The sequence below is a fragment of the Amblyomma americanum genome, chromosome 8, assembly GCF_052857255.1.
Source record: "Amblyomma americanum isolate KBUSLIRL-KWMA chromosome 8, ASM5285725v1, whole genome shotgun sequence".
NCBI lineage: Eukaryota > Metazoa > Arthropoda > Arachnida > Ixodida > Ixodidae > Amblyomma > Amblyomma americanum.
The window spans coordinates 1,317,413-1,331,717 of record NC_135504.1 but is presented as its reverse complement, the minus strand read 5'-3'; the positions used below and the strand labels follow the sequence as shown (position 1 = coordinate 1,331,717).

Here is a 14,305-nt window from a genome sequence, read left to right as displayed (position 1 = left end):
CCAGCAACTGAAATCGGTGAGATATTGCTAAATTTATGCGAAAATTTGCATGTTTACAAGTGATAATGAAAATACATGTCAGGGGGATGTATATCTGCACACCTATAAATGAATAAATACCAGCGTAGAAAACACTCTTATTAGAGAAAAAATTAGCAGTTTTATTCACGCTACCTTTAGAATATCTCAGTGCAGGATTGCATGCGTGCAGCGCAATGTTTTGTTATTGTCCTCCAAAGTCGGACTTTGCCACTGGGATATGTATAATATAGGTTCAGGAAGCGCAGCTTCAAACCACGTAAGAATGTCAGCTGCAGGAAAGCATCGAAACTTTAACGCACACTCGAAATTAAAGGTACTGTGCAAATATTCTCAGAAGACAACAGTGTAATGCTGGCTGTGTTTGTTGATTTGAAGATTATGTCTAATAATTCTGTTCTTGTCTTTCAGCTGGGCCAACAACTGAAATCGGTGAGATATTGCTAAATCTATGCGAAAATTTGCATGTTTACAAGTGATAATGAAAATACATGTCAGGGGGATGTATATCTGCACACCTATAAATGAATAAACACCAGCGTAGAAAACACTCTTATTAGAGAAAAAATTAGCAGTTTAATCCACGCTACCTTTAGAATATCTCAGTGCAGGAATGCATGCGTGCAGCGCAATGTTTTGTTATTGTCCTCAAAAATCGGACTTTGCCACTGGGATATGTATAATATAGGTTCAGAAAGCGCAGCTTCAAACCACGTAAGAATCTCAGCTGCAGGAAAGCATCGAAACTTTAACGCACACTCGAAATTAAAGGCACTGTGCAAATATTCTCAGAAGACAACAGTGTAATGCTGGCTGTGTTTGTTGATTTGAAGATTATGTCTAATAATTCCGTTCTTGTCTTTCACCTGGGCCAACAACTGAAATCGGTGAGATATTGCTAAATTTATGCGAAAATTTGCATGTTTACAAGTGATAATGAAAATACATGTCAGGGGGATGTATATCTGCACACCTATAAATGAATAAATACCAGCATAGAAAACACTCTTATTAGAGAAAAAATTAGCAGTTTAATCCACGCTACCTTTAGAATATCTCAGTGCAGGAATGCATGCGTGCAGCGCAATGTTTTGTTATTGTCCTCAAAAATCGGACTTTGCCACTGGGATATGTATAATATAGGTTCAGGAAGCGCAGCTTCAAACCACGTAAGAATGTCAGCTGCAGGAAAGCATCGAAACTTTAACGCACACTCGAAATTAAAGGTACTGTGCAAATATTCTCAGAAGACAACAGTGTAATGCTGGCTGTGTTTGTTGATTTGAAGATTATGTCTAATAATTCTGTTCTTGTCTTTCAGCTGGGCCAACAACTGAAATCGGTGAGATATTGCTAAATTTATGCGAAAATTTGCATGTTTACAAGTGATAATGAAAATACACGTCAGGGGGATGTATATCTGCACAGCTATAAATGAATAAATACCAGCGTAGAAAACACTCTTATTAGAGAAAAAATTAGCAGTTTAGTCCACGCTACCTTTAGAATATCTCAGTGCAGGAATGCATGCGTGCTGCGCAATGTTTTGTTATTGTCCTCAAAAATCGGACTTTGCCACTGGGATATGTATAATATAGGTTCAGGAAGCGCAGCTTCAAACCACGTAAGAATGTCAGCTGCAGGAAACCATCGAAACTTTAACGCACACTCGAAATTAAAGGCACTGTGCAAATATTCTCAGAAGACAACAGTGTAATGCTGGCTGTGTTTGTTGATTTGAAGATTATGTCTAATAATTCTGTTCTTGTCTTTCAGCTGGGCCAACAACTGAAATCGGTGAGATATTGCTAAATTTATGCGAAAATTTGCATGTTTACAAGTGATAATGAAAATACATGTCAGGGGGATGTATATCTGCACACCTATAAATGAATAAATACCAGCGTAGAAAACACTCTTATTAGAGAAAAAATTAGCAGTTTAATCCACGCTACCTTTAGAATATCTCAGTGCAGGAATGCATGCGTGCTGCGCAATGTTTTGTTATTGTCCTCGAAAATCGGACTTTGCCACTGGGATATGTATAATATAGGTTCAGGAAGCGGAGCTCCACAACCAAGTAAGAATGTCGGCTTCAGTAAAACAGCAATGCTTTAACGCAGGCTCGAAATAAGTGCTGTCGAATTATTTCGACAACAGGACAGAGTCATGCTGGCAGTGTCTGTTGTTTTGGAGATTATAATAATTCTCTTCTTGATGTGCAGGTGAAGAAACAACTGGAATCGGTAAGAAATTTCAATACTTATGCAACAATGCGCTAGCTTACAGTTGTGATAAATAAAATACAGGTCTGGGGGATGTAAATCTAATCACCGATAAATGACTAAACACCAGGCGATGAAAACATCCTTCCTAGAGAAAAAATATGCAGTTTAATCCATGCTATCTTTAGAATAACTATGTGGAGGAATGCATGCGTGCTGCGTCATGTTTCGTTATCCTCAAAAATTGGACTTCGGCACTGAGATATGTATAATATAGGTTCAGGAAGCGGAGCTCCACAACCATGTAAGAATGTCGGCTTCAAAAAAACATCAAAGTTTAAACGCACGCTCGAAATTAGGTATTGCGCATTTATTCTCACAAGAGGACAGCGTCATGCTGGCTGTGTTTGTTGTTCTGGAGATTATTTATATTAATTCTCTTCTTGATCTGCAGGTGGGCCAACAACTGGAGTCGGTAAGAAATTGCAATACACATCCAACAATTCGCAAGTTTACAGTTGGTAAATAAAATACATGTCTGGGGGATGTACATCTAGTCACCTTAGAATGACTAAACTCCAGGTGCTGAAAACATCCTTATTAGAGAAAAAATTTGCAGCACAATCGACGCTACAATTAAAATAACAGTGTGGAGGAATGCATGCGGGCTTCGCCGTGTTTTGTTTATATCGTGAAAAATCGTACTTGGGGACTGAGATGTGTGCAATATAGGTTGAAGAAGCGCAGCTACACAGCCAAGTAAGAATGTCTTCTTCTGGAAAACATGAAAGCTTAAACGCACACTCGAATTTAAGTGTTGCGCAAATATTCTCAGAAGAGAACAGTGTCATGCTGGCTGTGTTTGTGGTTTTGGTGATTATGGATATTTATTTTCTTTTTGTTATTCAGGTGGGCCAACAACTGAAATCGGTGAGCAATAGCAATATTTATGCGACAAATCGCAAGTTTACAGTTCCTAATTAAAATACATGTCTGGGTGATATAAATGTGTTCACATTTAAATGACTGAACACCAGGCAATGAAGACATCTTTATTATACGAAATAGTTGCAGCTGAACTCACGCTATATTTAGAATAACTCCGTGCAGGATTGCATGCCGGCTGCGTAGTATTTTGTTATTTTCCCCAAAAATGAAACTTCACCACTGAGATATGTCTAATATAGGTTCAGAAAGCGCAGATCCAAAACCGCGTAAGAATGTCGGCTTCAGGAAAACATCAAAGCTTTAAGCACACTCGAAATTAAAAGTGTTGTGCAAATATTCTCTCAAGAGGACAGTGTCATGCTGGCTGTGTTTGTTGTTTTGGAGATTATGTATAATAATTCTGTTCTTGTTTTTCAGCTGGGCCATCAACTAAAATCGGTGAGAATTTTCAAAATTTATGTGAAAATTTGCATGTTTACAGTTGATAAATAAAATACATTTCTAGGGGATGTAAATCTGCACACATCTAAATGAATAAAAACCCGGCGATGAAAAGATCCTTATTAGAGAAAAAAATATTCAGTTTAATCCACGCTACCCTTAGAATAAATATGTGCAGGAATGCATGCGTGCTGCGTAGTGTTTTGTTATTATCCCCAAAAATCACACTTCGCCCCTGAGATATGTATAATATAGGATCAGGAAGCGCAGCTCCACAACCACGTAAGAATGTCGGCTTCAGTAAAACATCAAAGTTTAAACCCACGCTCGAAATTAAGTATTGCGCATATATTCTCACAAGAGGACGGTGTCATGCTGGCAGTGCTTGTTGGTTTGGTGATTATGCATATTTATTGTCTTCTTGTTATTCAACTGGGCCAGCAACTGAAATCAGTGAGAGATAGGAATATTTATGCGACAAATCGCATGTTTACAGTTGATAAATAAAATACACGTATGGGGGATGTAAATCTAGTCGCCTTAAAATGGCTGAACACCATGCGATGATGCTATCTTTTTTATACGAAAAAATTGCAGTTGAACTCACGCTATATTTAGAATAACTCCGTGCAGGATTGCATGCGTGCTGCTCATTGTTTTGTTTTTATCCTTAAAAACCGGACTTCGCCACTGAGATATGTAAAATATAGGTTAAGGAAGCGCAGCTCCACAACCACGTAGGAATGTTTGCTTCAAGAAAACATCATAGCTTTAAGCACACTCGAAATTAAAAGTATTGCTCAAATATTCTTCGAAGAGAACAGTGTCATGCTGGCTGTATTTGTTGATTTGGAGATTATGTATAATAATTCTGTTCTTGTTTTTCAGCTGCTCCATCAACTGAAATCGGTGAGAAGTTGCAAAATTTATGCGAAAATTTGCGTGTTTACAGTTCATAAATAAAATACAGGTCTAGGGGATGTAAATCTGCACACATCTAAATGACTAAACACCAGGCGATGAGAACATCCTTATTGGAGAAAAAAATATTCAGTTTAATCCACGCTACCTTCAGAATAAATATGTGCATGAACGCATGCGTGCTGCGCAGTGTTTTGTTATTATCCTCAAAAATCGGACTTCGCCACTGAGATATATGTATTATAGGTTCAGGAAGGCCAGTTCCACAATCACGTAAGAATGTCAACTTCAGGAAAGCATCAAAGCTTTAACACACACTCAAAAAAAAAAGTATTGTGCAAATATTTCCAGAAAACAACAGTGTCATGCTGCCTGTGTTTGTTGATTTGGAGATTATGTCTAATATTTCTGTTCTTGTTTTTCAGCTGGGCCAACAGCTGAAATCGGTGAGAAATTGCAAAATTTATGCGAACATTTGCGTGTTTACTGTTGATAATAAAATACGTGTCTGGGGGATGTATATCTGCACACCTATAAATGACTAAACAACAGCATAGAAAACGCCCTTATTAGAGAAAAAATTAGCAGTTTAATTCACGCTACCTTTAGAATATCTCAGTGCAGGAATACATGCGTGCTGCGCCGTGTTTTGTTATTGTCCTCAAAAATCACACTTCGCCACTGAGATATGTGTAATAAAGGTTCAGGAAGCGCAGCTCCGCAACCACGTAAGAATGTCGACTTCAGGAAAGCATCAAAATTTTAACGCACACTCGAAATTAAAGGTACTGTGCAAATATTATCACAAGAGGACAGTGTCATGTTGCCTGTGTTTGTTGTTTTGGAGATTATGTCTAATAATTCTGTTCTTGTCTTTAAGCTGGGCCAACAACTGAAATCGGTGAGATATTGCTAAATTTATGCGAAAATTTGCATTTTTACAATTGATAATGAAAATACAGGTCTGGGGGCTGTAAATTTTTTTACCTTTAAATTACTAAACACCACGCACTGAAAACAACTATATTAGACGAAAAATTTGCAGTTTAATCTACGCTACCCTTAGAATAACTACGTGCAGGAATGCATGCGTGCTGCGCAATGTTTTGTTATTGTCCTCAAAAATCGGACTTTGCCACTGGGATATGTATAATATATGTTCAGGAAGCGCTGCTTCAAACCACGTAAGAATGTCAGCTGCAGGAAAGCATCGAAACTTTAACACACACTCGAAATTAAAGGTACTGTGCAAATATTCTCAGAAGACAACAGTGTAATGCTGGCTGTGTTTGTTGATTTGAAGATTATGTCTAATAATTCTGTTCTTGTCTTTCAGCTGGGCCAACAACTGAAATCGGTGAGATATTGCTAAATTTATGCGAAAATTTGCATGTTTACAAGTGATAATGAAAATACATGTCAGGGGGATGTATATCTGCACACCTATAAATGAATAAATACCAGCGTAGAAAACACTCTTATTAGAGAACAAATTATCAGTTTAATCCACGCTACCTTTAGAATATGTCAGTGCAGGAATGCATGCGTGCAGCGCAAGGTTTTGTTATTGTCCTCAAATATCGGACTTTGCCACTGGGATATGTATAATATAGGTTCAGGAAGCGCAGCTTCAAACCACGTAAGAATGTCAGCTGCAGGAAAGCATCGAAAATTTAACGCACACTCGAAATTAAAGGTACTGTGCAAATATTCTCAGAAGACAACAGTGTAATGCTGGCTGTGTTTGTTGATTTGAAGATTATGTCTAATAATTCTGTTCTTGTCTTTCAGCTGGGCCAACAACTGAAATCGGTGAGATATTGCTAAATTTATGCGAAAATTTGCATGTTTACAAGTGATAATGAAAATACATGTCAGGGGGATGTATATCTGCACACCTATAAATGAATAAATACCAGCGTAGAAAACACTCTTATTAGAGAAAAAATTAGCAGTTTAATCCACGCTGCCTTTAGAATATCTCAGTGCAGGAATGCATGCGTGCTGCGCAATGTTTTGTTATTGTCCTCAAAAATCGGACTTTGCCACTGGGATATGTATAATATAGGTTCAGGAAGCGCAGCTTCAAACCACGTAAGAATGTCAGCTGCAGGAAAGCATCGAAACTTTAACGCACACTCGAAATTAAAGGTACTGCGCAAATATTCTCAGAAGACAACAGTGTAATGCTGGCTGTGTTTGTTGATTTGAAGATTATGTCTAATAATTCTGTTCTTGTCTTTCAGCTGGGCCAACAACTGAAATCGGTGAGATATTGCTAAATTTATGCGAAAATTTGCATGTTTACAAGTGATAATGAAAATACATGTCAGGGGGATGTATATCTGCACACCTATAAATGAATAAATACCAGCGTAGAAAACACTCTCATTAGAGAAACAATTAGCAGTTTAATCCACGCTACCTTTAGAATATCTCAGTGCAGGAATGCATGCGTGCTGCGCAATGTTTTGTTATTGTCCTCAAAAATCGGACTTTGCCACTGGGATATGTATAATATAGGTTCAGGAAGCGCAGCTTCAAACCACGTAAGAATGTCAGCTGCAGGAAAGCATCGAAACTTTAACGCACACTCGAAATTAAAGGTACTGCGCAAATATTCTCAGAAGACAACAGTGTAATGCTGGCTGTGTTTGTTGATTTGAAGATTATGTCTAATAATTCTGTTCTTGTCTTTCAGCTGGGCCAACAACTGAAATCGGTGAGATATTGCTAAATTTATGCGAAAATTTGCATGTTTACAAGTGATAATGAAAAAACATGTCAGGGGGATGTATATCTGCACACTTATAAATGAATAAATACCAGCGTAGAAAACACTCTTATTAGAGAAAAAATTAGCAGTTTAATCCACGCTACCTTTAGAATATCTCAGTGCAGGAATGCATGCGTGCAGCGCAATGTTTTGTTACTGTCCTCAAAAATCGGACTTTGCCACTGGGATATGTATAATATAGGTTCAGGAAGCGCAGCTTCAAACCACGTAAGAATGTCAGCTGCAGGAAAGCATCGAAACTTTAACGCACACTCGAAATTAAAGGTACTGTGCAAATATTCTCAGAAGACAACAGTGTAATGCTGGCTGTGTTTGTTGATTTGAAGATTATGTCTAATAATTCTGTTCTTGTCTTTCAGCTGGGCCAACAACTGAAATCGGTGAGATATTGCTAAATTTATGCGAAAATTTGCATGTTTACAATTGATAATGAAAATACATGTCAGGGGGATGTATATCTGCACACCTATAAATGAATAAATACCAGCGTAGAAAACACTCTTACTAGAGAAAAAATTAGCAGTTTAATTTACGCTACCTTTAGAATATCTCAGTGCAGAAATGCATGCGTGCTGCGCAATGTTTTGTTATTGTCCTCGAAAATCGGACTTTGCCACTGGGATATGTATAATATAGGTTCAGGAAGCGCAGCTCCACAACCAAGTAAGAATGTCGGCTTCAGTAAAACAGCAATGCTTTAACGCAGGCTCGAAATAAGTGCTGTCGAATTATTTGGACAACAGGACAGAGTCATGCTGGCAGTGTCTGTGTTTTTGGAGATTATAATAATTCTCTTCTTGATGTGCAGGTGAACAAACAACTGGAATCGGTAAGAAATTTCAATACTTATGCAACAATGCGCTAGTTTACAGTTGTGATAAATAAAATACAGGTCTGGGGGATGTAAATCTAATCACCTATAAATGACTAAACACCAGGCGATGAAAACATCCTTCCTAGAGAAAAAATATGCAGTTTAATCCACGCTATCTTTAGAATAACTATGTGGAGGAATGCATGCGTGCTGCGTCATGTTTCGTTATCCTCAAAAATCGGACTTCGGCACTGAGATATGTATAATATAGGTTCAGGAAGCGGAGCTCCACAACCATGTAAGAATGTCGGCTTCAAAAAAACATCAAAGTTTAAACGCACGCTCGAAATTAAGTGTTGCGCATTTATTCTCACAAGAGGACAGCTTCATGCTGTCTGTGTTTGTTGTTCTGGAGATTATTTATATTAATTCTCTTCTTGATCTCCAGGTGGGCCAACAACTGGAATCGGTAAGAAATTGCAATACATATCCAACAATTCGCAAGTTTACAGTTGGCAAATAAAATACAGGTCTGGGGGATGTACACCTAGTCACCTTAAAATGACTAAACACCAGGCGCTGAAAACATCCTTATTAGAGAAACAATTTTCAGTGCAATCGTCGCTACAAATAAAACAACAGTGTGGAGGAATGCATGCGTGCTGCTCCGTGTTTTGTTTATATCGTGAAAAATCGGACTTGGGGACTGAGATATGTATAATATGGGATCAGGAAGCGCAGCTCCACAACCACGTAAGAATGTCGGCTTCAGTAAAACATCAAAGTTTAAACGCACGCTCGAAATTAAGTATTGCGCATATATTCTCACAAGAGGACAGTGTCATGCTGGCAGTGCTTGTTGGTTTGGTGATTATGCATATTTATTGTCTTCTTGTTATTCAGGTGGGCCAACAACTGAAATCGGTGAGCAATAGCAATATTTATGCGACAAATCGCAAGTTTACAGTTCCTAATTAAAATACAAGTCTGGGGGATATAAATTTGTTCAGCTTTAAATGACTGAACACCAGGCGATGAAGACATCTTTATTATACGAAATAGTTGCAGTTGAACTCACGCTATATTTAGAATAACTCCGTGCAGGATTGCATGCGGGCTGCGTAGTATTTTGTTATTTTCCCCAAAAATGAAACTTCACCACTGAGATATGTATAATATAGGTTCAGAAAGCGCAGGTCCAAAACCGCGTAAGAATGTCGGCTTCAGGAAAACATCAAAGCTTTAACGCACACTCGAAATTAAAAGTATTGTGCAAATATTCTCTCAAGAGGACAGTGTCATGCTGGCTGTGTTTGTTGTCTTGGAGATTATGTATAATAATTCTGTTCTTGTTTTTCAGCTGCTTCATCAACTGAAATCGGTGAGAATTTGCAAAATTTATGTGAAAATTTGAATGTTACAGTTGATAAACAAAATACATTTCTAGGGGATGTAAATCTGCACACATCTAAATGACTAAACACCAGGCGATGAGAACATCCTTATTGGAGAAAAAAATATTCAGTTTAATCCACGCTACCTTCAGAATAAATATGTGCAGGAACGCATGCGTGCTGCGCAGTGTTTTTTATTATCCTCGAAAATCGGACTTCGTCACTGAGATATGTATAATATTGGATCAGGAAGCCCAGCTCCACAACCACGTAAGAATGTCAGCTTCAGGAAAGCATCAAAGCTATGACGCATACTCGAAATTAAAGGTACTGCGCAAATATTCTCAGAAGACAACAGTGTAATGCTGGCTGTGTTTGTTGATTTGAAGATTATGTCTAATAGTTCTGTTGTCTTTCAGCTGGGCCAACAACTAAAATCGGTGAGATATTGCTAAATTTATGCGAAAATTTGCATGTTTACAAGTGATAATGAAAATACATGTCAGGGGGATGTATATCTGCACACCTATAAATGAATAAATACCAGCGTAGAAAACAATCTTATTAGAGAAAAAATTAGCAGTTTAATCCACGCTACTTTTAAAATATCTCAGTGCAGGAATGCATGCGTGCTGCGCAATGTTTTGTTATTGTCCTCAAAAATCGGACTTTGCCACTGGGATATGTATAATATAGGTTCAGGAAGCGCAGCTTCAAACCACGTAAGAATGTCAGCTGCAGGAAAGCATCGAAACTTTAACGCACACTCGAAATTAAAGGTACTGCGCAAATATTCTCAGAAGACAACAGTGTAATGCTGGCTCTGTTTGTTGATTTGAAGATTATGTCTAATAATTCTGTTCTTGTCTTTCAGCTGGGCCAACAACTGAAATCGGTGAGATATTGCTAAATTTATGCGACAATTTGCAAGTTTACAAGTGATAATGAAAATACATGTCAGGGGGTTGTATATCTGCACACCTATAAATGAATAAATACCAGCGTAGAAAACACTCTTATTAGAGAAAAAATTAGCAGTTTAATCCACGCTACCTTTAGAATATCTCAGTGCAGGAATGCATGCGTGCTGCGCAATGTTTTGTTATTGTCCTCAAAAATCGGACTTTGCCACTGGGATATGTATAATATAGGTTTAGGAAGCGCAGCTTCAAACCACGTAAGAATGTCAGCTGCAGGAAAGCATCGAAACTTTAACGCACACTCGAAATTAAAGGTACTGTGCAAATATTCTCAGAAGACAACAGTGTAATGCTGGCTGTGTTTGTTGATTTGAACATTATGTCTAATAATTCTGTTCTTGTCTTTCAGCTGCGCCAACAACTGAAATCAGTGAGATTATGCTAAATTTATGCGAAAATTTGCATGTTTACAAGTGATAATGAAAATACATGTCAGGGGGATGTATATCTGCACACCTATAAATGAATAAATACCAGCGTAGAAAACACTCTTATTAGAGAAAAAATTAGCAGTTTAATCCACGCTACCTTTAGAATATCTCAGTGCAGGAATGCATGCGTGCTGCGCAATGTTTTGTTATTGTCCTCAAAAATCGGACTTTGCCGCTGGGATATGTATAATATAGGTTCAGGAAGCGCAGCTTCAAACCACGTAAGAATGTCAGCTGCAGGAAAGCATCGAAACTTTAACGCACACTCAAAATTAAAGGTACTGTGCAAATATTCTCAGAAGACAACAGTGTAATGCTGGCTGTGTTTGTTGATTTGAAGATTATGTCTAATAATTCTGTTCTTGTCTTTCAGCTGGGCCAACAACTGAAATCGGTGAGATATTGCTAAATTTATGCGAAAATTTGCATGTTTACAAGTGATAATGAAAATACATGTCAGGGGGATGTATATCTGCACACCTATAAATGAATAAATACCAGCGTAGAAAACACTCTTATTAGAGAAAAAATTAGCAGTTTAATCCACGCTACCTTTAGAATATCTCAGTGCAGGAATGCATGCGTGCTGCGCAGTGTTTTGTTATTATCCTCAAAAATCGGACTTCGCCACTGAGATATGTATATTATAGGTTCAGGAAGCGCAGCTCCACAACCAAGTAAGAATGTCGGCTTCAGTAAAACAGCAATGCTTTAACGCAGGCTCGAAATAAGTGCTGTCGAATTATTTGGACAACAGGACAGAGTCATGCTGGCAGTGTCTGTTGTTTTGGAGATTATAATAATTCTCTTCTTGATGTGCAGGTGAACAAACAACTGGAATCGGTAAGAAATTTCAATACTTATGCAACAATGCGCTAGTTTACAGTTGTGATAAATAAAATACAGGTCTGGGGGATGTAAATCTAATCACCTATATATGACTAAACACCAGGCGATGAAAACATCCTTCCTAGAGAAAAAATATGCAGTTTAATCCACGCTATTTTTAGAATAACTATGTGGAGGAATGCATGCGTGCTGCGTCATGTTTCGTTATCCTCAAAAATCGGACTTCGGCACTGAGATATGTATAATATAGGTTCAGGAAGCGGAGCTTCACAACCATGTAAGAATGTCGGCTTCAAAAAAACATCAAAGTTTAAACGCACGCTCGAAATTAAGTATTGCGCATTTATTCTCACAAGAGGACAGCGTCATGCTGGCTGTGTTTGTTGTTCTGGAGATTATTTATATTAATTCTCTTCTTGATCTGCAGGTGGGCCAACAACTGGAATCGGTAAGAAATTGCAATACATATCCAACAATTCGCAAGTTTACAGTTGGTAAATAAAATACAGGTCTGGGGGATGTACACCTAGTCACCTTAAAATGACTAAACACCAGGCGCTGAAAACATCCTTATTAGAGAAAAAATTTTCAGTGCAATCGTCGCTACAATTAAAACAACAGTGTGAAGGAATGCATGCGTGCTGCTCCGTGTTTTGTTTATATCGTGAAAAATCGGACTTGGGGACTGAGATATGTATAATATAGGATCAGGAAGCGCAGCTCCACAACCACGTAAGAATGTCGGCTTGAGGAAAACATCAAAGCTTTAACGCACACTCGAAATTAAAAGTATTGTGCAAATATTCTCTCAAGAGGACAGCGTCATGCTGGCTGTGTTTGTTGTTTTGGAGATTATGCATAATAATTTTGTTGTTGTTTTTCAGCTGCTCCATCAACTGAAATCGGTGAGAATTTGCAAAATTTATGTGAAAATTTGCATGTTTACAGTTGATAAATAAAATACATTTCTAGGGGATGTAAATCTGCACACATCTAAATGACTAAACACCAGGCGATGAGAACATCCTTATTGGAGAAAAAAATATTCAGTTTAATCCACGCTACCTTCAGAATAAATATGTACAGGAACGCATGCGTGCTGCGCAGTGTTTTTTATTATCCTCGAAAATCGGACTTTGTCACTGAGATATGTATAATATTGGATCAGGACGCCCAGCTCCACAACCACGTAAGAATGTCAGCTTCAGGAAAGCATCAAAGCTTTGCCGCATACTCGAAATTAAAGTATTGTGCAATATTCTCAGAACAGAACAGTGTCATGCTGGCTGTGTTTGTTGTTTTGGAGATTATGCATAATAATTTTGTTGTTGTTTTTCAGCTGGGCCAACAACTGAAATCGGTGAGATATTGCTAAATTTATGCGAACATTTGCGTGTTTACTGTTGATAATAAAATACAAGTCTGGGGGATGTAAATCTGCACACCTATAAATGACTAAACAACAGCATAGAAAACGCCCTTATTAGAGAAAAAATTAGCAGTTTAATCCACGCTACTTTTAGAATATCTCAGTGCAGGAATACATGCGTGCTGCGCCGTGTTTTGTTATTGTGCTCAAAAATCACACTTCGCCACTGAGATATGTATAATATAGGTTCAGAAAGCGCAGCTCCACAACCACGTAAGAATGTCGGCTTCAGGAATGCATCAAAATTTTAACGCACACTCGAAATTAAACGTATAGTGCAAATATTATCACAAGAGGACAGTGTCATGTTGCCTGTGATTGTTGTTTTGGAGATTATGTTTAATAATTCTGTTCTTGTTTTTAAGCTGGGCCAGCATCTGAAATCCTTGAGAAATAGCAATATTTATGCGACAAATCGCATGTTCACAGTTCATAATTAAAAACAGGTCTGGGGGATATAGATTTGGTCACCTTTAAATGACTGAGCACCAGGAGATGAAGACATTTTTATTATATGAATAAAATTGCAGTTGAATTCACGCTATATATAGAATAACTGCGGGCAGGAATGTATGCGAGCTGCGCAGTGTTTTGTTATTATCCTCAAAAATCGGACTTCTGAACTGACATATGTATAATATAGGTTCAGGAATCACAGCTCCACAGCCAAGTAACTATCTAGGCTTCTGGAAAACATATAAACTTAAACGCACGCTCGAAATTAAAAGTCTTGTGGAAATATTCTCAGAAAGAGACAGTGTCATGCTGGCTGTGTTTGTTGTTTTGTTGATTATTTACATTTATTGTCTTCTTGTTATTCAGTTGGGACAACAACTTAAATTGGTGGGAAATAGCAATATTTATGCGACAAGTCGCATGTTCACAGTTCATAAATAAAATACAGGTATGGGGGATGTAAATTTGGTCACCTTTATATGCCTGAACACCAGGCGATGAAGACATCTTTATTATACGAAAATATTGCAGTTGAACTCACCAAATATTTAGAATAACTCCCTGCAGGAATTCTTGCGTGC

At 37.9% G+C, this 14,305-nt stretch overlaps 1 long non-coding RNA gene across 1 annotated transcript; it reads left to right on the top strand.

The window, feature by feature from the left end:
• Positions 1-8,178: 8,178 nt before the first annotated feature.
• On the top strand, positions 8,179-9,620 carry LOC144101972 (uncharacterized). The gene is made up of 4 exons (XR_013308125.1): positions 8,179-8,200; positions 8,634-8,654; positions 9,089-9,109; positions 9,546-9,620. It is a non-coding gene; the product is annotated as an uncharacterized LOC144101972 (long non-coding RNA).
• The last annotated feature ends 4,685 nt before the right edge of the window (positions 9,621-14,305 follow it).